This window comes from Canis lupus, chromosome 15 (genome assembly GCF_048164855.1).
Source record: "Canis lupus baileyi chromosome 15, mCanLup2.hap1, whole genome shotgun sequence".
NCBI lineage: Eukaryota > Metazoa > Chordata > Mammalia > Carnivora > Canidae > Canis > Canis lupus.
Genome location: NC_132852.1, coordinates 28,690,588 through 28,718,123, shown reverse-complemented (window position 1 = coordinate 28,718,123; position 27,536 = coordinate 28,690,588). Strand labels below are relative to the sequence as shown.

General features: G+C 37.4%; 1 long non-coding RNA gene across 11 annotated transcripts in view; it reads right to left on the bottom strand.

The window, feature by feature from the left end:
- Positions 1-27,536, bottom strand: part of LOC140604801 (uncharacterized) — a 119,827-nt gene that overhangs the window by 84,362 nt on the left and 7,929 nt on the right. For 8 of the 11 annotated variants that reach the window (XR_012007607.1, XR_012007608.1, XR_012007604.1 and 5 more), the window contains exon 2: positions 11-152. The exons of the other annotated variants lie outside the window; for them this stretch is intronic. This is a non-coding gene — a long non-coding RNA (uncharacterized lncRNA). The remainder of the gene's footprint in view (positions 1-10; positions 153-27,536) is intronic. 11 annotated transcript variants of the gene reach the window in all.

Below are 27,536 nucleotides of genomic sequence, written 5' to 3'. Positions count from 1 at the left end.
CATCTATTACCTGCTGTTGGTTTTTCATAGTCTTCTTTTTACAATTTAAATCATTTTTGCTCTATTATGAACAGAAGTCCTGATGGGTGACATTCCAAAGTCTGTGTCACCCAGATAAGCCAAGTAACAAATGCATTTTATGGAGAAACGACCTGAGGAAATAAGAGAGTGAAATTCAGGGTAGAAAAAGAAACTGAAGGAGGCATGGAACACTCTTCTCTTTCTTCTCCATCCTCAAATTTTCCCTCTCTGTTGGCTTATTCTCTTTGCCTACTCTTATTTCTCTCTTCTTAATAACATACAAAAACAGCCCCCAAATTTTCCCCTGCCATGAGGATTCTTTAGCAGCTACTTTACTCTTCTCTAACTAAATGAGAAAACACTTAACAAAAGCACTTAAAAGAACCACGGAATGCCCATGATGTGGAAGGAATTATTTATTCTCCACTTAAGGACCACATAATGAGATATTATTAATAAATGAAAATTGATCTTCCTTGGAAACCTTGGAAACCTTCCTTGGAAAACAGACATGTTTCTTGCAAAACTCTTTAGAGGAGTAGTCTATACTTTTAGCTATTTCACTATGTCCAATTTCTTTCCTGTTTCTCCACAACCCCCTTCCCTCAGGCTTTCAGCGCCTATTGCACCAAAGATACTGCCTTTATTAATCAAGGTCACCAGAACCTCCCCTCTCAGGTAAACTGAAGCCCCATTCTCAATCCTCTAGGTACTTGACTTCTTAGCAGCTTTTTAAATTTAATTTTATTTATTTATTCATGAAAGACACACAGAGAGAAAGGCAGAGACATAGGCAGAGGGAGAAGCAGGCTCCAGACAGGGAGCCGGGTGTGGGACTTCATCCTGAGACCTGCAGGACCATGCCCTGGGCCAGGGGCAGGCGCTCAACTGCTGAGCCACCCAGGCGTCCCCTCAGCAGCTTTTAAAACAATGGAGTTCTCTCTTCACCTTGATATACTTCACTTGGCTACCAGATCCCCACATTCTCCTGAATTCTGTCCTACCAGCTTGGTCCTTCAGTCTCCCATCCCTTCTGCTGGTTGCCCTTTGTCACTCTGAGATCCTAACCCCAGGCACTGAAACACCCCTTTTCTATCCCTACCCACTCCATTGGCCATCTCAATCAGACTCCCAGCTTTGAATGCAATCAGTATATGTCAGGTCTTCCATATAATCTCCAGCCCACACGTCTTACTTCAACTCCACCTAAATTTCTAATAGCACAAGTTCTAAACAGCTAAAACCAAACTCTTGGTTTTCTCCTCCCATCCCCCCAAACCTGCTCTGTATGCAGTCATCACTATTTCTATCCATGATAACATTCCTGCACTGCTCAGAACCTCGATGTCATGCTTGACTTCTGTCTTTCTCTTAAATCCTAAATCCAATCTGTCAGGAAATCTGTCCGCTTCCATTCTTTCCACTGTTTTCCCCTGGCCGCAGCCAGGAACATCTCTGCTTGGCAACACAACAGCAACCCAACTGGGTTCTCTCCTTGCTCACTTGCTCCCCAGCAGTCTGTGCTCACCCATTTAGGGTACCCATAGGCATCTCTTTCACTTGGAGCAAAAATGTATGTTCTGTAGATGACTTACAAATCTCAAAGAGCCTGCCTTCCTTCAACACTTGACCCTCCTCCGTCCAGTCCCAGGCATTCACTCTCAGAATTCACTCCCTATCACTTTCCCTTTCCCCTATGCTCCCTCCACTCCAGTCAGTCTGGCCCCTTTCCTGTCACTCTGTGCACCAAGCATGCTTCTGCCCTGGGCCTTTGCACTGACTATTCCCTCTGTCTAAAACACTCTTTCCAAATATCAGCCTGACATACTCCTTTGTTTCCTTTCATTTCTGCTCAGATGTCCCCTTCCTGTGCCAGCCTATCCTGAAAATCCTATTCAAGCTTACAACCACCTCTTGTCAACAGTCTAATATCCCTTATCCTGCTCTATTCCTTTCCTCTATGGTATATAGCAATTTCTGACATTCCATTTAACTCACTAATTCATTATGTGTATTGTTTATTGCCAGCCTTCCACCATTGTAATTCAAGCCCCATGAAGACAAGGAAGGACTGGGGGAGAAGGGCCTTTCATCACCAGAATCTAGTTTTTATTTTTATTCTTTATATATTTTATTTAAATTCAATTGGCCAACATATAGCACAACACCCAGTACTCATCTCATCATGTGCCCTCTTTAATGCCCATCACTCATCCCCTACCCACCTCCCCTTCTGCAACCCTTTGTTTTCCCAGACTTAGTAGTCTTTCATGGTTTGTCTTTTCCCATTCAGTTTCCTCACTCATCAACCCAAAGAAAGTTATAGTAGCTTCCCTGCCAGTTTCTTTATATTCTTTTTAATTAATTTTTTAAGTTCAATTTGCCAACATATAGTATAACACCCAGTGCTCATCCTGTCAAGCACTCCCCTTACTCACTCACTGAGTGACCCCACACATCATCTTCTTTATCCATTCACCTGTCAAAGGACATCTTGGCTCCACAATTTGGGTGTTGTGGACATTGCTGCTATGAACATTGGGGTGCAGATGTCCTGTCGTTTCACTACATCTGTATCTTTGGGGTAAATACATAATTGTGCAATTGCTGGGTCATAGGGCAGCTCTATTTTTAACTTCTTGAGGAACTTCCACACTGTTTTCCAGAATGGCCTCACCAGCTTGCATTCCCACCAACAGCAAGAGGATTTCCCTTTCTCCACATCCTCGTCAAATTTGTTGTTTCTTGTCTTGTTAATTTTAGCCATTCTCACCTGTGTAAAGTGGCATCTCATTGGTTTTGGTAAAGTGATTTTGATTTGTATTTCCCTGATGATGACGGATATGGAGCATTTTTTCATGTGCTTGTTGGCCATGTGTAGGTTTTCTTTGGAGAAATTTCTGTTCATGTCTTCTACCCATTTCATGACTGGATTGCTTGTTTCTTGGTGTTGAGTTTAATAAGTTCTTTATAGATCTTGGATACTAGCCCTTTATCTGATATGTCATTTTAAAACATCTTCTCCCATTCTGTAGGTTGTCTTTTAGTTTTGTTGACTGTTTCCTTTGCCGTGCAGAAGCTTTTTATCTTGACTAAGTCCCAGTAGTTCATTTTTGCTTTTGTTTCCCTTGCCTTCATAGATGTGTCTTGCAAGAAGTTGCTGTGGTCAACTTCAAAAAGGGTGTTGCCTGTGTTCTTCTCTAGGATTTTGATGGATTCTTGTCTCACATTTAGATCCTTCATCCGTTTTGAGTTAATCTTTGTGTATGGTGTAATAGAATGGTCCGGTTTCATTCTTCTGCATGTGGATGTCCAATTTTCCCAGCACCATTTATTGAAGAGACTGTTCTTTTTCCAGTAGATAGTCTTTCCTCCTTTGTTGAATATTAGTTGACCATAGAGTTGAGGGCCCATTTCTGGGTTCTCTATTCTGTTCCATTGATCTACGTAACTCCTTAATTTCTCTTTCTTCAGTCTCATTGTTAATGTATAGAAATGCCACTGATTTCTGGGCATTGATTTTGTACCCTGCCATGTTCTAGCAATTTTGGGGTGGAGTCTTTTGGGTTTCTATGTACAGTAACATGGAAAACAAGGATTTTTGTTAGTTTTGTTCACTAATGTGCCACAAACACCCAGAGGGTACTTGGCATGTAATTGGCTCAAAAATCTGTCAAAAACTGAATAAATGGTGAACCAGAAAAAGAGCAGAATATAGAATTTGTGAATGTCGGAAATCACAGGATATAAAACATAAAGAAAAACTAAACTATGTACAATTTTGACTATGAATCATGCATTACAATGTTTTCTCCTTCTGCAACTTCTCCATGACTTCATTGCACTTTTCCCTTGAAAATAATTAAACATTAGCAGTATTCCTTTTGAGCTTGTAAGTGACAACATACACCTTTATTCTCTGGAACTAATACATCTGTCTGAGAGGCAGGGGATTTCCCCTATTCCAGGGTCCTCAAGCAAAAAGATGAGGTACTCCAGTGAACTTGAACTCCTTGGGTAAGCAAATATTATTTGCTCTATTTCTTTTCATAGCCGAGTCAGAATTTTTGCCCTTAACAATAAAACTTAAGTGGCTGTGATTGTGTCAGGCTTGTGTCAAAACTTTAAGTATTGGGGTATAGTGCTGTGAACAGATTATTCACATATAGAAAATTATAAATAGTAGTACAGAAAACTAGTTTCCAGGAATAATAATATAACTTGGGTGTGTTAAAGGCCAGATGCATGAATTAATAGAGTAAGCCAAATAATTATCTTAATGTAAGTCTATTGTTAAAAAGCAGATAGCTCAAGATGTACAATTGTAAACTTGATGATTTTTAAACAAAAGGATCAATTTCTTTTTTTCTCTACTGAACTGAAAAACATGACTCGTTCAATTGAGATAAAAGCAAAAATCAGGAACTGACCCACTTGTGACTTTCAAAATTACATTTTACTTACCAGCCTATCCTGCTAAGCAGTAGATAAAAAAGATAAAAATGGCTAATGAAGAAGAATGAAAGGAGGAGTGTAGTGTTCAAGACTAAAAAATAAACTTATTTATAAAAAGGAAGCTAAAATCTCACATTTCTCCTGGGTTCTAACTATTGATATAAACATGATATTAAATTTTTTTCATGTTGTCTGTATTTACTTTTCTGTGAAATGTGAGATAGGGTTTTTGCCCATTTTTCTAACAGACCACCTTTTCTTACCAAATCATAGGTAACATCTATCAACTGTGGGTATTAACAAATTAGTTATTTTTGCAGCAAATACCTCCTTTCAATTTATCATTTATATTCAAATCTCCATTAGGAATCCTTTGATCAACAGGGATTCTTTGTTTTAACTCAGTTGATTTTATATGACTTAACCTTAATATTTAACACTTCTGTTTATTGATTCTTAAAAAATCCTTTCCTACTCTGAGAACACAGAGGTACTCTCCTTTAGTTTCTTCTAAACATTTTAAAGATTTGTCTTTTCCAATTGTGTCCTCGATCTAATGGGATTGATCTCTGTGTGTACATGGCGGTATGTACAAATCCATATCATAGTTTTCCCTTATGGGTAACTCTCTCAGCACCATTTATTGCATAGTTCATCTTTGCTAAATATTGTAGAGTACCAGCCCTGCCATAAATCATGTTTCCAGACCTTCAATCTATTCTCTCAATCTGCTGTATGCCTTGTGCCAGTACCACACTATTTTAATTAGTGCAGCTTTATATTAATCCTTACTCTCTGCTAGACCAGCATCCTGCCACCATGCTACCACCACAACTTGATTCATCGTCTTAAGGAGTATCGTTGCTCTTTCATACAAACATGAGGACCACCTTACTGAATGCCACAAAAATTCCTGCTGGGATTTTGATTAATTGCTCTGAATCTCTAGATCAATTTGGAGAGAACTGACATCTTCATGATGCTGGATCTTCCTATCCATGTACCTAAAATATCTTTCCATTTATTCAGGCCTTCTGTAAGTCTTCCCACAAATTGAATATCTTTTATAGGAATTGTTCCTAATACTATATATTCTTATCTCTGTTATGTTAAAATTTTGACTCTAATACTTTGCATAAAAGTACAACTTGCTTTTTAAAAATATTGATCTTAGGGCCATTTGGGTGGCTCAGTCAGTTAAGTATTAGACTCTTGGTTTCAGCTCAGGTCATGACCTCAGAGTGGTGAGATTGAGCCCCCAGTCAGGCTCAGGAAGTCTGTCTGGAGTCTGGATATTCTCTCTCCCCATTCCCCCCACCTAGCTCGTTCACTCGTTCACTCTCTCTAAATAGGTACAGAATTCTAAGTTGATAGTTTGTCCTCTAGATACTTTCATGTTATAATTCCACTGTCTCAATCTACTTGTTCCTTTGTAAATTATTTCTATTTCTTTCTAGCTACTTTTTAAAAAATCTTATCTTCGTCTTTGGTGCTATACTTCAGATTTACTATGATGCATCCAGATGTGAATTTCTTAACAATATTTGTTAAATTTATTTTTAAAAAATAAATAAACTATTGACCTTATACTTAGATGAACTTAATGTTTCTCAGTGTTTCATGCAGTTAGGCACAGACATGTTTGAGCTCTGGCAAATGAAATAGGGATGGAAGTAAAATAAGCCACTTTTAAGCTATCTTATATAAAATTCCTATATGATCTTCCATGCTTTCTTTTTGGTTAGAGTTTGATACTCAGAGTGATCTTGGAGATGATGAGTTGAGACCATCTGTTGACCTGAGTGCCTGAATGACCATACTGCACTGGGCCCCCACATGCCACATACACCTTCCTACAAATTAGGCACATAAATTAGTCTAACAGGTGTTAAACTATTTATTGAAACAAGAAATAAGTTTATATTGTTTTAAACCGTTGAAATGTTAAAATTCGTAACAATTATGTTGTTCAAATAGTTGGCTTTACATTTACAAAAGAGTGTAATAAAAAAATCTCTCACTATGCTGTGGGCTTTTTTTTTTTTTTAAGATTGATTGATTGATTGATTGATTATAGACAGAGAGAGAGAGAGAGAGGCAGAGACACAGAAGGAGGGAGAAGCAGGCTCCATGCCGGGAGCCCAACATGGGACTCGATCCTGGAACTCCAGGATCATGCCCTGGGCCAAAGGCAGGCACTAAACTGCTGAGCCACCTAGGGATCCCTGCTGTGGGCTTTTCAGTCTCTGTTTATAGTGTATAAATTTGTTTTATATATTTCAAAGATATGTTATTAGAAGAATTCAAGCTAGCAATGTTGCATCCTCCTGATGATTTGAAACTTTCTTCAATGGTGATTCTCTAAAATGTGGCTGTACCAGTTTGCATTCCCACCAATACAAGAGGGTTCCCCTTTCTCCACATCTTCACCAGCATCTGTTGTTTCCTACATTGTTGGTTTTAGCTGTTCTGACTGGTGTGAGGTGGTATCTCCTGGTAGCTTTGATTTGCATTTCCCTGATGATAAGCGATATTGAGTATCTTTTCATGTCTGTTGGCCATCTGGATGTCTTCTTTGGAAAAATGTCTATTCATGTCTTCTTCTCATTTTTAATTGGATTATTTATTTTTGGAGGTGCTGAGTTTGGTTAAGCTCTTTATATATTTTGGATACTAATTCTTTGCCAGCTAGGTCATTTGGAAATATCTTCTCCCATTCCGTAGGTTATCTTTTAGTTTTGTTGATTGTTTCCTTCATGATGCAAAAGGCTTTTATTTTGATGGAGTCTCAATAATTTGTTTTGCTTTTGTTTCCCTTGCTTCAGGAAACACATCTAGTAAGAAGTTGCCACACCCAATGTCAAAAAGGTTACTGCCTGTGTTATCCTCTAGGATTTTTATGGTTTTAAAAGGTCTCATGTTTAGGACTTTGACCTGTTTTTAGTTTATTTTTGTGTGTGGTGTATGAAAATGGTCCATTTTTCCCACCACCATTTGTTAAAGAGACTGCCTTTTTCCCATTGGATATTCTTTCCTGCTTTGTCAAAGAGTAATTGACAATGTAGCTGTTGGTTCATTTCTGGGTTTTCTATTCTGTTCCATTGATCTATGTGTCTGTTTTTGTGCCGGTACCATACTATCTTGATCACTACAGCTTTGTAATATAACATGAAGTCCAGAACTGTGAAGTCTTCAGCTTTGCTTTTCTTTCTCAAGATTGCTTTGGCTATTTGGGGTCTTTTGGTTCCATACAAATTTTATGATTGCTTGTTCCATACAAATTTTAGGATTGCTTGTTCTAGCTCTGTAAAAAAATGCTATTCATATTTTGATAGGCGTTGCATTAAATATATAGATTGCTTTGTGTAATATAGACATTTAAAAATATTTATTCTTGCAATCCATGAGAATGGAATGTCTTTTTACTGAATTTGTGTGTCAGTTCTAGCAATTTTTTGGTGGAGTCTTTCAGATATTCTACATGGAGTATCTTGTTATCTGCAAAAAAGCTTTACTTCTTGAGTTGTATGCCTTTTATTTGTGTTATAGGAAATTAACTCTTCCTACAATTCCAAGATTTTCATTTGGCCCCCAAGTGGCACCTTGGGATAGAGATCCTACATCCTGCCATGTGGAATTGCATCCAAGTCTGAAAGCGCAAAAATAGCTAGAGATACAAGGTATACAGTCAGTTAGCCTGTTGACCCAACAGCAGACAAGGAAGCTAAATCATTAGCTATCCCCAAGCAGTAGAACTGCACAAGCCAGAGACAAACCCATTGGACACAGTAGTTGTTGAAGCAGAGCAAGTGACAGAGGGTCTGGGAAGCAGGTGGGCCATAGGAATATGAGCCACGGGAATATGAAGAGATAAATAAGACTTGTGATACACACCTCATCCCTTACATCCTGAGCCTTCTTCCAGAATCATCTTTCTTCGTTCTGAAATGTATTCTTCAAAAGTTCTTCTAATAAAAGACTATTGTTAGTCTTAATTTCTCCCATTTGTTTGAAAAATCTTTTGATAGGTACAGAATTTTAAGTTGACAGTTTGTTCTCTCAATACTTTTATGTTATAATTCTACTGTCTCAATCTACTGGTTGTTCCTTTCTAATTCACTTCAATTTCTTTCTAGCTATTTTTTAAAAAAATCTTATCCTTGTCTTTGGTGCTATACTTCAGATTTACTATGGTGCATCCAGATGTGAATTTCTTTGTATTTATCCTTCTTAAATTTTTAGGGCTCCCTGATTACACAGATCTAAGTTCTTCTTCAATTCCAGAAAATACCTGACCACTCTATATTACCAGCCCCCTACCCTCTCTTTTCTCTTCTATAACTAATTATATTTCATGTTGGACTTCCCATTCTATACCCCATTTCTCTTAATATGTCATTATACATTTGTCTCTTAGAACTGAATTCAAATCATTTCTTCTGTTCTCTCTTTCCAGTTTAATTCTTTAACTATGTCTAACCTTCTACATTGTCTAGCCAATGAGTTTCTAATTTCAGTTATTACATTTTCCATATTTCTTAAGTTTTACCTTTTTCTAATCTACTCAGGAAAGTTGGATGGTATTGTCTCTCATAGTACAGGCCCACACAATCTATTTCTATAAACATTTAAACACATTATTTTAAAATTGAAGATCCATAGTCATTGCAGACCTGTTTCAGTGGTTTTCTGCTTTTGCTGACAAGAGGTCTTATTTCCTATTTTATTCGGTAATTTCCTTATCATCAGCTTGTGGAATCATGGAATCATCTCTGCAGAAATTCTTTGAGGTCTCAGCTGATGTCATATTGTTTTAACTAGAATTTGTATTTACTTCTAAGCAGTACATTAAAATAATAACACAGAACCAATTCTAAAATCGATTTCCAGCCTACAGTTTTGGAGACCATACATATAGTATGAATTTTAGCCCTGAACTCTCATGAGATTTTTCTCTTTTTCTCACTTGCTTAGATCCAAAGCTAAGACAGGCATATATACCCACTATCTCCCTCTGTGGGGTGAGTTTTGTTTTTCTGCTTTATCAACTAATGCTGTCAATTCTAGAAACTCAGCTCTATTGTATGTGTGTTGCAGCACAAATGGGTAGAGGATCTCCAATCATAAATACATTAGTCCTAAACTTTACCTTTTGTTTTTCACAAATATGACCATTAAAAAAGCATTCCAGACCATCAAGAATAAACAGATAATCTAGAGCAAATAGAGGCTTCAGTGTTGGCTTAGCCCTTTGAATCTGTCATTCTCTGTAATTTCCTGCCTCAGATTCATTCCTATACTTCCCAGATAGCACAGACATTCGATGACTTTTTTTTATTTTACCTAACATAAATTTATATCAGTAAAGGGCACTATAAACATCAAATTTGCCACCAAGAAAAGTATTTTAGCAGATATACCAGCCAAGATTCAAATTCCCAGAAAACACTCTACAATTAATCTAGTTTGTGTTGGCATACCCACCCCTCAGTGGAATATGAGGTCCCTTAGTTAACAAATCTACCCTTTCTAATCACAGTATTAAACAGAAATGTGTTCTCTGTGATCAAAATGAAAGCTAACTCCAAATGAGCTCCCAACACCTAGCTGTCTCCCTAAACATATGTGCTATACCTGTTCCAGACAGAGAAATCATTAGTTCATCAACACTGTCATTTTAATACAGTTTTGTGGGTCACCATTCACATGGCATGACTGTTATACTTTGCCAGTTCAGTTAGTGCTAAGCATTCAAATATTCAAAACATTTCAGAGTATACTCCATGAACTAGAAATTCTTAAATATCTAACTAAGACAAGTCTTTGCCCTCAAAAACACTGGCCATCTAGCTAAGTAAACAAGTATAATTTTTTCCATTGATAACATAAAGCAGAATTTTAAAAATCCTTAAGCAACATATCTTAAGATTAGAGAGAATTTCATAATTTTAACTAGTTTTTTATAATTTCCACCCTAGTTCTTCTGTAGTCTGTCTCCAAGGGGCTAACATATTTTAAGAATTTGAGTATATATAGCAAATAGCCTGGGAATTTCAAGTTATGAGTCAAACACAAGGAGAGAGATCACATCAACAGTATGTAAGCAAATAATTAATGTATAATTATATTAAGCAATTATTAATATAATCATCTAGAATAAATTACAAAAGAAAATTCAACTCTCAGTTACAGCTAGCTGTTTTATATAAAATTATAGCTCTGTAATTATCTGCTCCTTCATATACTTTCCCCAAGGCCTCCTAACAAAATGGTGTCAATTCCAGAAAATCAAATGTACTCCGATATTCCGAATTTTTTTCAACCTAAGTGAGGTATCAACAGCCTACTTGTATGGGTCAGGATAGGTTATTATGCTATTGTTACAAATAACCCCAAAATCATGTGACTGAAAATGATAGAGATTTGTTTCTACACACCCTCACCATCCTCACTAAGGGATGCAGACTGATGGAATATCATCTGGAATATCATCAGCCAGTGGAACATGGATAAAGACAGTTGAAAAATCCTATGTTGGTTCTAACAGGCAGAAGCCTAGAAAAGATTCTCATCACTTCTACTCTTTTCCATTGGCTGAGTCAGATCATGTATCTGTGTCTAAATTAAGTGACTGGAATGTGCTTGGAGGATAGGAAAGATTATTGTTGAACATTCTTAATGACTAGGGTACAATAGTCATTTTCCAGTTAAAATTACCTTCCACATAGAGTAACATACACCATCTCTAAAACTGTTTCTTTTTCACTTTCAAATACCTATATCCAGCATGCCTCAGTCGGTTAAGCATCTGCTTTCTGCTCAGGTCAATCAGGGTTCTGGGATAAAGCCCCACATTGACTGCTCAGTGAGGAGTCTCCTTCCCCCTCTCCGTCTGCCTGCTCCTGCTTTCTTTCTTGTTCTTTCTCTCTCTCAAATAAATGTATCTTTTTTAATTTCTAAAAAACCAAATTCCTATGTCCTTCAGAATCTTAAGAATCTTGAGATGCTCCTCTCTAACACAGGATTTACTTTCTAAATTGCTAATCTCTAGTATACTTCTGTGCCTATTTTGACACCATAATTTATATAAACAGTATAATGTCCCATGCATAACTATGGACCTACTGTTCAAATAAAATAAAATTCAAACAGAGTTGCCATTTGATCACAAAGCTCCTATTATATTTAAGGAAAGCATTCATTGACAGTTTGACAGATTATCATATTTTACTCCCTAATAGTATCAGCTAAAACTTTAGAGGACTTGCAGAGCAAGGGCACAGCCCTGTTGGAAACCAGAATTCAAACTGAGCCAAAATGGACTTCCTAATATCACAGGGTGAGTCGGCACACAGTCTCCCCATCACTAAGCATCAAGATGATTTTTAAATTTTCTCTTCTGAAAAGAAGGTCAAAACATTATCCTCAGGATGAAAATTATATTCCACCTTGGAATAGTTAGTTTTTAAAATGATATATCTTGGAGATGATAATACCATAACTAAACTTAAATGATGGGATCTGGTATCATACAAAAAAAAGTGATCATCCCTAGGTAATTTTATTGAAGTATTAGAGAATGATCAAGAATATCATACAGAGGGATCCCTGGGTGGCGCAGTGGTTTGGCGCCTGCCTTTGGCCCAGGGCACGATCCTGGAGACCTGGGATTGAATCCCACATCGGGCTCCCGGTGCATGGAGCCTGCTTCTCCCTCTGCCTGTGTCTCTGCCTCTCTCTCTCTCTCTGTGACTATCATAAATAAATAAAAATTTTTTTAAAAAAAAGAATATCATATGGAATGTTCAGGAGTTCAAACTCTATTCTGGAGTCTACCTTCCTAGTGATGCACTCTTCTATTTTCATTTCTTATTAATTCCTTTTATTTTACTATTTATAATAATTTGTGGGGGCTCCATTCAGTTGTATACCAGCATAGCACAATTGTGCTATGGAAAACCCAAAATATAAATGAAGGTCCAATGGATAACAGAAAAGTACTGCATCCTGGCCAAAAATCAGTATTACTGGAGCACAACTTACAAATACAGATAAAATACTTATTACTTTGCTTCTAACAGTTCTTTCTTTTTCTTTTTCTTTTTTTTTTTTTTTAATTTGGGGAGAGACAGTTTGCACTCTCTTGGAAACTTAAATGAGACCCACTGAAACATTTAGGATTTTCAGCACTTCCAACAAAACAACAATGCATACTCTAAATCTGACAGTGGCATCAGGGGATTAGAGAAGCCTGCCAGGAAAGTGGAGGATTGGGGTGGAGAAGAATATTCCGGACAGAGCAAATAGCACATGCAAAGTAGCAGAGATTAAAGGATGAGTGAACATTACATGTGCAAGGCTCTTGAAGAAGTTCAGAAAGGGAGGGAAGAATTCTAGAGAGGGAGGAAAGATGGCATGTATGGAGACCACAACTCACACAGCTTTTTAAGCTGTGTTCAAGAATTTAAGCTTAATACAAAGGACAAAGAAAACCACTGAAGGATATTAAGCAGACATGGTATGATTAAGTTCACTGTCACAATGGTGTTTAATATAAAAACAACATAAATATAATATGATCATACCCTACCATATCCAATGCAGTTTTGGGAAACTATATTTGAAATTCCATTTTAAACCCCACCTCAGATGAAGAGGCATTTTTCCCCATTTACTGTGAGCTCCTATGCAGCTAACGCTACAATTACACGATTCACCTTGTTATTTTCAATGCTCCTTTTTGGAGTATTTGCATTTAGCTAGTTTCAGCAGTTAGTTTGTAGCAGTGATAATTTCATTTATTGTTCCCTCCATGCTGTCAATTTGTTTAGTGAATATGATATTGTTTCCAGTGTTTTTATTTCCTTGGCATTTACTGTTTTGCTGGGATTTTTACATTAAGATTGATTACTAAAGGGGCACCTAGGCATCTCAGTCGGTTAAGTGTCTCCCCTCTGCTCAAGGTCCTGGTATCCAGACCCTCCTGGGAATCCCTGCTAGCAGAGAGTCTGCTTGTCCCTCCCCTTTTGCCCCTCCCCAACTCCTGCTAGTGCTTTCTCTCAAATAAATAAATGAAATCTTTAAAAAAAAAAAAAAAGATTGATTACTAAACACTGAATATCATATATGCAGATTCTAGTAGTGAGCATACTCTTAAATGTAAAAATCATTCTAGTTATAAAAGTTAACAAGGGCAGGTACAGAGCACACTATAGAGAAATTAATGCAATGAAAATTTCTTTCTAATGTAAGTTAACATAATCAATGCTTTCCTAATGTTAACTATTAGAACAATCATTAATTACTGGAACATTGGGTTTGTTTAATAGGATTTGTCATTTAGGTATAAAATGGTTGTCCATTTTCGGTTTCAGTGACAGATAGAAAGGTCTCATTTTAAAATAATGATAAGCGGGGCATCTGGGTGGCTCAGTGGTTGAGCATCTGCCTTTGGCTCAGATTGTGGTCCTGGGATCCTGAGATTGAGTCCTGCATCAAGCTCCCGGGAGACTGCTTCTCCCTCAGCCCATGTCTCTGCCTCTCTCTCGAATAAATACGTAAATAAATAAATATAATCATGTATGTTTATTTTTGAGATTACACAGACCGCTTTGGAGAAATTCATCAAGGAAAAAGATATGTGGTAAGAGTGGATGTCCCTTTACCTCGCTTTGTCAACAGCAGTACTTCTGACAATTTGAACCAGATAATTCTTTGTTTTGGGGGGCTGTCCTGTGCATTGTAAAATGATTACTAGCATCCTAGGTCTCTACCTACCAAATGCCAGTAGCACACATCTCCTGTTGTGACTATCATAACTATCTTAACACTGCCAGATGTCCCCTGGTTTTTGAAAACACTGCCTTGAACCAGTTAGGTGAGTAAGGCAGTAGCTGCAGTAGGTGGCTTGGACTGAGGAGTGACAGCAGGAATGGAGAAGACTAGAGCAGACTGAGAAGAAATATTTGGAGGGAAAAGCACCTGAATTGGTGATGGATAGGACATGGGAGCTACTAGAGGGAAAGGAAATAAGGTTGACCACAGGGTTTGTACCATGAGCAACTGCATGGCGCCATCTATTGAGTTCATTAGTAAGATGAGGACTAGGATTGGGGGTATGGAAGAAATTGTGATTTTTTTCATGGTGATTTTGAATTTGAGGTGCTTAAGACACATCCAAATAAAGAAGTTTGTTAAGAACAAAAAGTTGAAGATTATAATTTGGGGTTTTTTTCTTATTTTTATATTCTATTCATTCTTGGCATTTTGAGGGAAAGAGAAACAATGAAGTATAAAGAAGAAAGGGGAATAAAGTTTATTAAATATTTAGATTTTACTCAATTTTTACTTTTTTATTTTTTATTGAGCTATAATTGACATATGACATTATTATACTAATATCATATAGTAACAGAATGAGTCAATATGGCAAAATATTCACCACAGTAATTTTACTTAACATCCAGGACTATAATGTTAATGTCAAATTTTACTAGTGCAAGTCCTAGAATATTTGCTCTTACTCAGGATCCTGTGCTATAGTTCTTCTCTATCAACTTGTGACTGTGAACATCACTGAGAATTTTATTTTCAGCCCTTTTCTCTATATACTATCATCCAGCCTTAGACTTCAGATATAGTTTATGGTGTGTAACCTTATAATCCCTGCAATTTTTCATGAATTCCCTCAGGTAATCAACTTTATAGGTGGCACACGCACATACACCTTTCTCAACACACCAGGAAACACATGAAAAAAGTATTTTTCTTCAAAGTTATAAAAAGTTTAGTTAACATAAAGTATTAAGAATATCACATCTTACTCATCTTAAATGAGCTGACTCCATTTAGACACCTGATCTGCAAAACCCAATAACTGAATTTATAACAATTCTTTATTCCCTTTCCACAACAAAAGGCCCATGGGGGCACGCATTTCCAGGTTCAACTTATGAGCATTTTCTTGCACACTGCTGCATGCCTTTAACCCCATAACTGGCCAAAAACTCTTTTTCATCACTTTTCAGTCAAACTAGAATCTCTGTTGGCACTGGCTTCATCTGCCTACTTGCTATGTTTTCCTGATTCACAGTCTTTCAGAAAGCCACTGAACAGGCAGCACTGTGATCTCTCTAGCCTGATTCCTGTTGTAGGAACACAAGCTACTACACAGTGGGAAACAATCTTTGTCTTTTTTTCTTTTTTTCTGCCATTATTTTTGTTTCTAGAAATGTCATATGGGTAGTTTTCATCCCCAATGACCAATCCCCTAATTCTTTTTAGAAAACATTCTTCAAGGATTCTGATCACATGGGAGATTACTCTGAAATCCATCTCTCTAGACTTGACTGCTCTCCTGCATTCCAGTCCTAGTTTGTCAAGTCCCTGTCACATACCTGAGACTCCGAATACCAGACTTCCCCCATCTACCATTGGTTCCCATCCTCTCAACAAATGGCGCCACTTTTACTCACTTGCTTTGGCCTCACCCCACTGCCACCACACACACTCCATTAGCAAGTTTCACTGGCTCTGCCTTTGAATCGCATCTAGATGTTGACCACTTTATACCACCCCATCCCCACCTTCCTAGCCTATGCCACCACTCATCAATTACAAGCACTTCCTCGCTGGTCTCACCACTTCCATTGTGTCTGTCCTCCCCAATCAAAGTAATCTTTTTAAAATGTAAGTCACAGAATATCTTTTCTTTGCTGACCACTCTTCCTGTGTTCTCAGGGTGAAAACAAACTCACTACGTCACCAGATCAACACAACTGCATCCCTGTTGCCTCTGTGTAAGTCATCATCTACCTCTCTGTCCCACAGTGGTACAGACCTTCTCATCCTTGGGCATGCATTGCTGGTTCTCACCTTGCAGCCTTTCCATTTGCTATTCCTTCTGCCCAGAATTCCAACTCTAGGGCCTTATATGACAGACTTCTTCTAGCTCAGGTGTCTGTTTCAAAGTCCTCTCATCATAGAGACCTTTCCAGACCACTGAACAGTTTCCCCCCATCCAGTTACTCTCTTTCCATTACATTATTTTATTGGCTATTTGGTGCTTATTAGAATCTACATATTTTTGTACCTGGTTTGTGTCACTATTCCGCTATGAGAAAGCATGTTCCATGAGAGCTAGGACCTTATCTGTCTTTTCTTTCTTTCTTTTTTTTTTTTTTAAGCTTTGTATTCCAAGCACCTAGAATAGAGTAGGTCATTGTTATTAAATAAATTAATATTCTACAGGAAGTTCAGACTCAACGGTGTCAAATTCTTCTTATTTGCTTCTTTCACCAAAATTGTTCATCCACCTAAATTCTGAGTCGAATGGCATAACCATCTACCTTGTGGCTAAAAATATGAGAGTCATCTTCAACTACTCACTTCTCTAAATTCATATTTGATTATTTCTCAAGGCTTTTCCATTTTATCACTAAATGTCTCTTGAGTTCATAACTTCCCTTCTCAAGGTCCTACACATTTCAGGTGGCCTCCTAATGGGTTATTCTCTACCGGCTATTACTGATTCTTTAGACTACCCACAAAGTTATCTTTCATATAATTCTTATAATGTTTCTTCTTTAAAAATGATCCAGGGATGCCTGGGTGGTTCAGTTGGTTAAGCATCTAACTCTTGATTTTGGCTCGGCCATGATCTCAGGGTGTTGAGATGGAGCCCCGCATCAGGCTCCACACTCAACAGGGAGTCTGCTTGAGATTCTCTCTCCCTCTCCCTCTGGCCCTCCTCCTTCCCTCTCTCTCTAAAATAAATAAATATATCATAAATAAATCATACATAATGGGACATCTGGGTGGCTCAGTGGTTGAGCATCTGCCTTCAGCTCAGGACCTGATCCCAGAGTTCTGGGATCAAGTTCCACATTGGGCTCCTGCATGGGGCCTGCTTCTCCTCCCTCTGCCTGTGTCTCTGCCTCTCTCTGTGTCTCTCATGAATAAATAAATAAAATCTTTTTTAAAAATCATAAATAAAAACAGTCTATTAGCCACAGGAAAAAAATTTTAACTCCTTAATATGGCTTTTAAAATTAAAAATATTCCCAGTCCAGCCCTCTACTTTCTTTTTTTTTTTTCCTCTCTACTTTCTTTTTAATCTGTTTTTCTACTTAGTTTTTAAGCTTCATTTCCATGTGCTGACATACCTTGAAGTATTGCAGGTTCAGTTCCAGGCCACTGCAATAAAGCAAATATTGCAATAAATCAAGTCAAGTGAATTTTTTTTATTTTCCAGTAGATATAAGTTATGTTTACACTATACTATAGTCTACTGAATGTGCAATAGCATTATGTATAAAAACTTACATACTTTAATTAAAATATACTTGATTGCTAAAAAAAAAAAAAAATGTTAATCATCATCTGAGTTTTCAGAGAGTTGAGATCTTTTTGCTAGTAAAAAGTCCTGCCTCAATGTTTGATGGCTGCTGAATGGTGGTTGCTAAGGGTAGGGTGTCTGCAGCAATTACTTAAGGGAACAGTGAAGCCCCATCCATTGACTCTTCCTTTCATGAATGATTTCTCTATAGTATGTGATGTTATTTGATAGCATTTTACTCAAGGTAGAACTTCCAAAAGTAGAGGCACACCTCTTAAATCTTGCTGCTGCTTTGTCAACTAAGCTTATGTAATATTCTAAGTCCTTTATTGTCATTTCAATAATCTTCACAGCATCTTCACCAGGAGTAAGTTTCAACTCAAGAAACCACTTTCTTTGCTCATCCATAACAAGCAGCCCTTCATCTATTGAAATTTTATCATGAGGTTGCAGCAAGTCAATCATGACTTCAGGTTCTACTTCTAATTCTAGTCCTCTTCTATTTCCACCACATCTGCAGTCGCTTCCTCCAGTGAAGTCTGGAACCAAAGTCATCCATGAGGGTTGGAACCAACTTCTTCCAAAGTCCTGTCAACATTGCTATTTTGACCTTTTCCCATGAATTATGAACATTCTTAATGGCATCTAGAATGGTGAATTCTTTCCAGAAGTTTTCAATTTACTTTTCCCAGATCCATCAGAGTAATCACAGTCTGTGGCAGCTTTGCCTAATGAAATGTATTTCTTAAATAATAAGACTTGAAAGTCAAATGACTCTGTGATCCATGGGCTGCAGAATGGATGCCTGTAAGCAGGCATGCAAAAAGTAGTCACTGGACATCTCAATCACTTGGGTGACAAGGGGCATTGTCAGTGAGAAGTAATATTTTGAAAGGAATCTTTTTTTTTTCCAAGTGGTAGGTCTCAAAAGTAGGCCTAAAATATCCAGCAAACCATGTTGTAAACAGATATGTTGTCATCCAAGCCTTATTGTTCCATTGATAGAAAATAGGAAGAGTAGATTTACATAATTCTTAAGGGTTCTAAGATTTTTGGAATGTTAAGCATTGGCTTATTTCTTAAAATCACCAGCTGCATTAGCCTCTAACAAGAGAATCAGTCTTTTGAAGCTTTGAAGCCAAGCATTGACTTCTCTTCTTTAGCTATAGAAGTCCTAAATGGCATCTTCTTCCAAGATAAGGCTGTTTCATCTACACTGAATATCTATTGTTTAATGTAGCTACCTCCATTAATGATCTCAGTTAGGTCTTCTAGGTAACTGCAACAGCTTCTACATTGGTATTTGCTGCTTCGCCCTGCATTTTTATGGTTATGAAGATGACTGCTTTCCTTAAATCTCATGAACCAATCTCTGCCAACTTCAAGCTTTTCTTCTGAAGTCTCCTCTCTCAGTCATCACAGAATTGAAGCAAACTAGGGCCTTTCTCTGGATTAGGGTTTGGCTCAAGGAAATGTGGCTGGTTTGATCTTCTACCCAGACTATTCAAACTTTCTCTGTAACAACAATAAGGCATTTTTACTTTCTTACCATTCATGTATTCACTAGAGTAACATTTTTAATTTCTGTAAGAACTTTTCCTTTACAATCACAGCTTGGCTACCTGGGGCAAGACACCTAGGTTCCAGTCTATCTAGCTTTTTCACCTGCCTTCCTCACTAAGCTCAATAATTTCTAACTTTTGATTTAAAGTGAGAAATGAGCATCTGGATGGCTCAGTCAGCAGAGCACGCAACTCTTGATCTCAGGGTTGTGAGTTCAAGCCCCATATTGGGTATAGAGATTACTAATAAACTTTAAAAAATAATTTAAAAAAAAAATAAGGGGTACATGGGTGGCTCAGTCCATTGAGTGTCCAACTCTTGGTTTGTAGGTGTGGTCTCACAGTAGTGTAGTCGGGCTTCACCTTAGGCTCCATGCTCAGCGAGGAGTCTGCTTGGGATTTTCTCCCTCTGTCCCTCCCCTACTCACACGTGTACATGCACATTCCCCCTAAAATAAATAAATATGGGGCACCTGGGTGGCTCAGTTGGTTAAGCATCCAACTCTTGATTTTGGCTCAGGTCACAGTTGCAAGGTCCTGAGATCAAGCTCCATGTCGAGCTCCACACTTAGTGCAGTTTGCATGTCCCTCTCCCTCTTCTCTTCCCCCTTGCTTGGGCTCTTTCTCAAATAAATAAATAAAATTTAAATAAATAAATAAATATGAATCTTTCTTAAAAAAATCTTTTAAATAAAGTGAGAGACACGTGACTCTTCTTTTCACTTGAACATTTAGGGATCCTTGTCAGGGTTATTAATTGGCCAAATTTCAGGATCGTTGTGCCTCAGGGTATGGGAAGGCCCAAAGAGAGGGAGAGAGATGAAAGAACAAGCTGGTCAGTGGAGTAATCAGAACATACACAATATTAATCAATTAAGTTCACCATCCTATATGGACATGGTTCATGGTGCCCCAAAACAATTACAATAGTAACATCAAAAGCACTAAACAGATCACCATAACAAATATAGTAATTATGAAAAACTGTGAAATATTGCGAGAATTACCAAAATGGGACCCAGAGACCACAAAGTGAGCAAATGCTATTGGAAGAATGGCATCAAGAGACTCACAACACAGGGTTGCCACAAACCTTCAAACTGTAAAAAACACACTATCTGCAAAGCACAACAAAATAAGATATGCGCATACTAACATACAGTAGGTACTTCCTGAGAGTGAAACTCCTGCCATTCCTTGAAAACGCTGTATACTTTAAAATACTTCTGGATCTTGTTCAAGCTCTTTCTATAGACTGGAATTCCCTTTCTTCTTCTTTCCACCCAGTGAAATCCATTTATCTTCTTCAAATCCAATTCAAATGCCCTATCCATTGAGGAACTCCTTATTCAGTCAGAAATTAGTAATTCCTTCCTCTGAGCTTCCAAGTTTGGACACAGGCACAACTATTACAGCACTTGACACCATCCAACTAGATTAAAGTAACTTTGTATGTGTCATCTCAGTAAATCATGGGCATCTGAAGGGATAGAAACTGACTTGTTCATTTTCATAATGTCCCATGAAACCTCATAGATTCTCTGAATATTTAGGCTTTCAACAGAGGTTTGTGGAATTAAAACCACTATCTGAAGAAGCAGATAAGCCTCTGGGATCATCTCAAAGGGAGACTTAGAGGCATGCTCATTTGCTGAAGAACCCACATATCTTTCTTGTCATAGGCAGACTCCTCAGCTTCCATCTGCCATTCAATCTTCATGCCCTACTGTGACTTCCCAATGTCTTTTTCCCTCTCTGTATCCTCTTTACAAAATTTTGATGTCCTAATTCTATGCTTCTTCTTTCATTTAAGGTGCCTCAAATCTGTTTGCAAAGCACATTTGGCAGTAAAGGTTTATTTCACTTTAGAAATCTAGTTAACAAAAAAAAAAAAAAAAAAAAAAAAAGAAATCTAGTTAACATGGCTAAGCCCTCACTTTAGCTAGTAAACGGGTAGCAAATGGTGAAGTTCAAAGTGTTAGCTAGCTATTTGTGGACTCAGACTGAATTTTTAAAGATTCAAACAGAAATAACCAGACATTGTTTGCTTACTGATACAATGCAATCAAAAGCACACAGAACCACGGATGTAGTATTCCTACCCAGAAAACTGAACTTGAATCTAATCAATCCTCTAAACTAACTCCGATTAGAGAATACAAGAGACAAGAGATCAAATTAAATGACATCAGAAAGAAAAAACAAAATGGGGCAAATTCTACAAGACAATTGACCTAGTTTTTGTTTGAAGTCAATGGAAAAAATGTGAAAAAAAAAAAATAACACTGTACAAGAAGTTGGAATAAGTAAGCCGGAGAAAGACAAATACCATATGATTTCAACTCATATGTGGAATTTAAGAAACAAAACAAATGAACATAGGGGAAAGGGGGTGAGGAAAGGGTGGCAAACCATAACAGACTCTTAAGGAGAGAGAACAAACTGAGGATTGATGGAGGGAGGTGGGTGGGGGATGGGGATTAAGGAGCACATTCATTGAGATGAATACTGGATGTTGCATGAAAGTGATGATCACTAAATTCTACTCCTGAAACCAATATTACACTATATGTTAACTGACTAGAATTTAAATAAAAACTTTAAAAAATCAAAATAAACAAGAAGTTAGAAAGCAGAGTCAAAGAAAAAAGTAAAAATAGAGCTTCTAGATGGACCTGCTTATTGTGAAAGGAGTCTAAGAAGCTACAGAAAACAAAGAACATTTCTAGAACTTCTTGACTCAGAGACCCTGCTTTCCCAAGCTGTGGCCTCTATGAGAGCAAAGCGACATATGATCACTAAATTTTTCCAGACTCTGTCACTTATCTTTGATAGTTCTACCAAATTTTCTGTATTTTGGTTGGATTTTCTGCAAAATGGAGAGTACAATCATAGCTAGTGGAATAAGTGGAGAGTAAACTCTTCAGTGTAGCCAACAGATTGAATGAGGGTCCTCAAAATAGATGAGAACTCTATCATCACCCTTAGAGTAAATGAAGTAGTGATCTAATTTACTGCTAAGAAGCCAAGACCAGCTCTCCTGACTTGCCTCACTGTGATTGAGAAGTTTCAAAAAGAAACAAAAATAGTGGCTACAGAGGACTCCAAAAGAAATGTTCCCTGTTAACTGATAATCCTTTTTTTTAAAAAAAAAAAAATGCAGTATCTGCCTTATTGCCAGCTTCCTGGGCACTACTGATGTTACAGTCTGCCACTTCCTTACTTAATTTTCTCAAGACCTACCTGGATGCCAATGCATACAACTACAGGAGAATGATCAAGCTCTTTCAAAAAGTGAGGGGAGGGAGGAACAGACATTGCTCTTTATTGCCCCAGGCTTTCAGTCTTCTGTCCTCAGATGATACTAGGAAAGAAGTTCAAGTATCTGTCCTGGGGTTTCAAGTGAAAAGTAAGCACAGAAAAAATAGATCAGCTAAAGTCACTGAGCAACATGAAACTATTTAAAACTGTTACTATTTTTAGGTGTGGCTGCCATGAATCTAAACATATGAGCACAGCAGTGTACAAGAAGTTGTGATGATGTAGAAAATGCAGTCATCTGGGTTTAGCCACTAGCAGGACCTGGGGTGGGCCACTTCTCTGAATCACAGCTAAAACGGAAGTCCTACGGCCTGGCCTGTCTCATGAAAATGAGGTAACGTGAGTGATGGCACATTGTAGACTCTAAAGCACTATCTAAATGTTAAGAATCACTACTACAAGGTTTGTTGCCTCCTGCATATTAAAATGGCAACCATGAAGGTACCTGGGTGGCTCGGTTGGTTAGGCATCTGCCTTTGGCTCAGGTCATGATCCCAGGGTCCTGGGATCAAGCCCCATGTTTCTCTTATCAGTCTGTTTCTCCCTCTCCCCCTGACACTCCCCCTGCTAATGCTCTCTCTCTCTCTCTCTCTCAAATAAATAAAACCTTTTAAAAATAAATACATAAATAAATAAATGGCAATTGTAAAGTTACGTTAGGAAAAGAAAAGTATACTGACCATGTACTAGACAGAAAGTCAAATCCCTCCAAGTCTAGCTGCCAAAATTCTTAAATGTGGAATACATTCCTGGTGTATGGATTCAATCAGTTTGTCAACTATGATTACACTTAACAAATAATGTGTTGTGGTTTTCTCCTCTTAATTACGTAGGCTTCACACCCAACTCATGACCCTGAGATCAAGAGTCATATGCTCTACTGACTGAGCTAGCCAGGCACCCCACACTTAACAAGTAAAATAACTTAACACGTTGATGAGCAGAAGATACTTGCTGCCCTTTGGGGTCCCCATGGATTATTAATTCTCTGTAAGATAAAAGGTGCATCCTAATTTCCTCAATCAAATGAAAAATGTCAAACCCTAGAAGTATGCCAGCACTTACACTCAGTAATTAGGACCCAAATTTTTTTTTATTCTAATAGTAGCTGTTGCTAAGTGTTATCAAAGACCAAGTCAAAATTTATCCAGTAAATTTTAGGAAACCCTCTTTTTTCCTTTACTATAATAATAACATCACCTGGCTTCTATTACGCACCTATTGTTCTAATTTCCCACACATATAAACCCATTTGTATTGTATATATTAACTGCAAACAGTTTTCACATCTATTTTAATTAACTCGAAATAATTTTCTCTTTATCACCTTTTATTTTATTTTATGTATGTTTTTTGCCAGTTCTGACGATGACTGAGAGACATTATCATCTATTACCAAAATAGAATTCCACCCTAGTACAATGAAATGACATATTTAAATGAACTCTGAAGGACTATAAGTGTATCTCAAGTTCTCTATTAAAAAATTAAAACAATAATTCATTCCTATATAGTATGTAAATTAGTTCATTGATAAATAATACATAATTTTTGAATCCAAATTTCCAAAGTAGAAAAGTTTAAAAAATGGTTCTTTCTTTATATAAATAGACAAAAATACACTCAACTTCTAATGGTTCATATTAGTTATAGTTTCTTTTCCAGAAAGTTAAAAATCTATAAGGAATTCTCTATAGCTTAAATTCCAAAAAGATAAATCATTTCCATCAGATTTAATTTTCTAATACATATCTCTACTGAGATTAGTCAGAGATTCAGAGTAATTAAAAAGAAATGGGCAAATGTAGATGATTTAAAATATCCACCAAAGCCAAGAAGTGAATTCTACAGCAAATGAAAAGCAAATAAAAAGCATCTCATTTCAAGGTGCAAACTTGTAAAGTTTTGATCAGTGCATTCAAGGACTCATACTATACCTGCAAGCTTATGACAGTCCCCTACTCACTGCTCCCCTGGCTTCAGACTGTCACAGGCAAGCAAGAGGGCAGAAATAGGCTGCAGCTCCCCCTTCCCTACACAAGGGCTGCTATAAATAGGGAGCTGTGGATCTTTCTCCAAAAGCTAAGCAGCCATTAAGAAAGACACAAAACACTTGGTAAACAGTGTGCTTTGCAGGTTTAAATTGCTTCAATACTTTCTATGAAATAGGCACAGTTATTCTGTATTTCACAATAAGGAAGCTGAGGCTTACATGGGTCAAATACTTTACTGAAGTTTACACCATAAGGGGCAAAGAGCAAAATCAAATTGAAGTCTGATTCCAGAGGCCACTTTCTTAACCACTTAACATTATATTAACACTTAACACTACATTGCCTGAATGTGACAAGCTCCAACATAGAAAAGTATAATTTGGGTATCAACTGCATAATTTGGGTTATTTATGTATCTTATTTTAGAGAATAGTGTATGTCATGCTATAGAGTATTACCCATCTTGAGATAATTACTCAAAAAATATAAATCTCTGAAAATCTGTTGGTTTTTTTTTATCTTTATTTTTTTAAATTTTTATTTATTTATAATAGTCACAGAGAGAGAGAGAGAGAGAGGCAGAGACACAGGCAGAGGGAGAAGCAGGCTCCAGGCACTGGGAGCCCGACGTGGGATTCGATCCAGGGTCTCCAGGATCGCGCCCTGGGCCAAAGGCAGGCGCCAAACCGCTGCGCCACCCAGGGATCCCAAATCTGTTGGTTTTGAAGTTGTGTATCAAGGTATATGTTTATCCCAAGCTTTGATTACTCTTATTTAGTAATAAATAAAAAAATAAACAAATAAACAAAATAAATAATAAAAAGTAAATAGAAATAATAATACATAAGTAAAATAAATAAGTACTTAGTAAATAAGTAGAAACGTAACTTATGTATTATTCAGTCATCATTTAAATTCATTAATATCCAGTTCTAACATTTCTAAACAGCTCTTTAAGAGTCTTGCTAAATATTTGTGCTGTTTTCCCCTATTTTTAAAAATATTATCTTAATTTAGTGATTTGAGTATCACACTGGAACTTAGGAAACCAAGTAACTTTGTTCAGTTTCATCACTAAATTCCTCCTAAAACATAAAGTAGTTCTGTTTAAATACCCTGAACACTGAGAGATGTCACTGGCAAAATAAGGGGTGGGTGTATGTGTGTGTTTATCTATTTTTAAGATGTTATTTATTTAAGAAAGAGCAAGAGAGACAGTGAGAGAACAGGAGCAGGGGTAGGGGTAGAGGGACAAGCAGACTCCCCACTGAGCGAAGAGCCTGACTCTTGATCCCGGGACTCTGAGATCATGACCTGGGCCAAAGTCAGATGCTTAACCGACTGAGAGCCACGCAGACATTCCATGTGTGTGTATTTAGAGTGAATTCTGAATCACATCATTTTCATTGTTAATTTAAGAACCAATGAGACAGATGCCTGGGTGCTCAACAATTGAACCTCTGCCTTTGGCTCAGGGTGTGATCCTGGGTCCAGGGATCACATCCTGCATCAGGCTCCCTGTGAGGAGCCTGCTTCTCCCTCTGCCTATGTCTCTACCTCTCTCTGTGGGTCTCTCATGAATAAAGAAATGAAATCTTTAAAAAAAAAAAAAAAAAGGAACCAACGTGACACAATTTCTAGGACAAAAATAAATCTACCTGGGTTTAGCGCCACCTTCAGCCCAGGGCCTGATCCTGGAGACCTGGGATCGAGTCCCATGTCCGGCTCCCTGCATGGAGCCTGCTTCTCCCTCTGCCTGTGTCTCTGCCTCTCTCTCTCTCTCTCTGTCTCTAATGAATAAATAAATAAAATATTTAAAAAATAAATAAATCTGCCCAATTAATTGTCCACTTTTTAAAAAGTACTTATTTACATACTTTACTATCTCCATAGCTGATTCATCATATACTTGAAGTTTTCCTTAAGTTCTAAACTTCCTAGTCTGTCCCTTGTACCAGCATGATGCAAATTCCAGGGTATCTTGTGCTGGCCATCAAATACAGAAAAGAAATCTCAGTCCTGGTGATAGCTGCAATCCTGAGTACATCTTTAGTTCTTGTTAACAGTGCCCTCCAGAAAATGAAAATGATGACATTGGTCAACCATGGCCTACCTACTTAAATGACCTTAGCTGTTCATATCAGTGATGAGTTTCTCTATAAACCCTTTAGATTTAGAATTCCAGAATTGGAAAAAATCATAGGAATCATCTCTATATACCAACCTGCTCATATTATAAAAGAAAACTGAGAGGAGTATAATTTGCCTAAGGTCACTCCACTTATAAATTTGATTTTTATGCTAAGATTGGTGGAGTAGTATAAGAACTAAGATGAGGCAAAAACGATCAGCTCTAGAGACGATCAAATTTGGAAAATCCTATATTATTAAGAGGATCAATGGGTGGATTTTTATTCTGGCTCCATCAGTCTCTAACCTTGGGCAATTCACTTGAACTCATGAATCTCAGTTTTCTGTTCTATAAGATAGCCAATCAATTATTCTTGAAATCTCTTTAAATAAATGAGGAAGGTAAAAATGTTGACTTATGATTATTCAATACATAAGAAAACTTAAGAGTAAACACCAAATTTGATACATGAATTAGAATATAAGAGCTAGGGATGCCTGGGTGGCTCAGCAGTTGGGCGTCTGCCTTTGGCTCAGGGTATGATCCCAGGATCTGGGGTCAAGTCCTGCATCAGGCTCCCTGCAAGGAGCCTGCTTCTCCCTCTACCTGTGTCTCTGCCTCTCTCTGTGTCTCTCATGAATAAATAAATAAATCTTTAAAAAAAAAAAAAAGAAGAGCTAACATTTATTGATTACTTACCATGTTTCAGATAGGGA